Below are 1,978 nucleotides of genomic sequence, written 5' to 3' on the forward strand. Positions count from 1 at the left end.
TTGTTTATGCAGTATGCCAAGGGAAACCGGGAAGCTTCATACCCCCAAGAAGCTATTGATGAAGTCCGAAATGAATGGGCAGAGTTTGTTTGCCAAATTATTAAACATGGGAATAATTGAACACTTGATATTTATGTATAATGTACAAATTTTGTCTATAATATATAATGTAAAAATTTGTTGAGGTTTTCTTAAATTAAAAGAAAAAAACAAACATACAAATTGGTTAACCGGCGTGTAATACTTTTCCAACGACCTAATAAAGTCAAAAACCGTCGTATTTTGTTGTTTCGTTTTAAAAAAATACGACGTAAAAAGATAGTTAGACGACGTTCTTTGAACAATTGAGTCGTTTATGGTTTACAACATCTTCAATTTCTTAAGGGTTCAGGGTAGTAATTTGTAACGACAGCGGTTAAGTCGTGGAATATATATTTTACGTCGGTAGTTAAATAGCCGCCATGGTTTCTCATTTAAACGACGTCGTTTTAACAACTTAGTCGTCTATTACAATTTACAACGTCCACAATTTATTAACACCGGCGTGGTTTGTTGTTGTGATAAGAATATTTTATTATTTTTATATCAAAATATTCAAAATAAATTTCAAAATAAATCAGAAAAATGAAAAGTCAACTCCTATGAAGTCATTGATATATTTTCTTCCCCATAAACCTTGAAAAAATTCATTTTGAATAACAAAAATTTAAAATGACAATCCAAAACAAAATTGTTTTGATGAGCCATAAAATCACTTCTAGTTTTATGGTTTAGGGTTTAGAGTCTAGGGTTTAGAGATTAGGGTTGTTATTTATTGGGGTTTATTTTTAAAGTATAATTTTTGGGTAGTATAGGGTATATATTAGGCTGTAAAACCATAAACCCTTTTATAAACTTAAAATTTTAAATTATATAATTTAGTTTTAAGGGTTTAGGTTATTAATTTTTAACGACGGTGGTTGAGTCGTGGAATACATATGTTACGTCGTGCAATAAAATATCCGACATGGTTTCTTCTTTAAACGACGTCATTTTAATATGTAAGTCGTCTATTATAATTTACAACGCCTTCAATTTCTTAACCCCGACGTGGTTTGTTGTTGTGATAAGAATATTTTATTATTTTTATATCAAAATATTCAAAATAAATTTAAAATAAATCAGAAAAATGCAAAGTCAACTCCTATGACATCATTGATATATTTTATTCGCCCTAAACCTTGAAAAAATTCATTTTGAATAACAAAAGTTTAAAAGAGTCCTTCCAAAACAAAATTCTTTTGATGAGTCATAAAATCACTTCGAGTTTTATGGTTTAGGGTTTAGAGTATAGGGTTTAGAGATTAGGGTTTTTATTTATTGGGGTTTATTTTTAAAATATAATTTTTGGGTAGTCTAGGGTATATATTAGGCTGTAAAACCATAAACCCTTTTATAAACTTAATTTTTTAAATTATATAATTTTGTTTTAAGGATTTAGTGTATTAATTTTTAACGACGGTGGTTGGGTCGTGGAATACATATTTTACGTCGTGCAGTAAAATATACGACATGGTTTCATATTTAAACGACGTCATTTTAATATGTAAGTCGTTTTATATAATTTACAACGTCTTTAATTTCTTAACCCCGCCGTGGTTTTTCAGTCGTCGTTATATAAAAATATTCAAAATAAATTTAAAATTAATCCGAAAAATGAAGCTTCAAAATAAACGGCCTTACGTTCTTTTTCCGAAAATGAAGTTTCCGTCGTGGAATATTAAATTTACGTCGGTCCTTGTAGAACTTTCGCCTTGGTTTTTCTTTCGACGTTTTAAAGCGCGCGCTCTCTAAAAATTTTCGCGCAACCTAAATTTTTTAGATTTGGCTCTTATTCTTATACTTCGAACCCTGAGACCTAAAATTTTCAGATTTCGCTCAACATAACATTTTGCTCTCTCACTTCTGCTCTAATTAAAAGTTGCACTCTCCAGGCTCC

The sequence above is a fragment of the Prunus dulcis genome, chromosome 1 (genome assembly GCF_902201215.1).
Source record: "Prunus dulcis chromosome 1, ALMONDv2, whole genome shotgun sequence".
NCBI lineage: Eukaryota > Viridiplantae > Streptophyta > Magnoliopsida > Rosales > Rosaceae > Prunus > Prunus dulcis.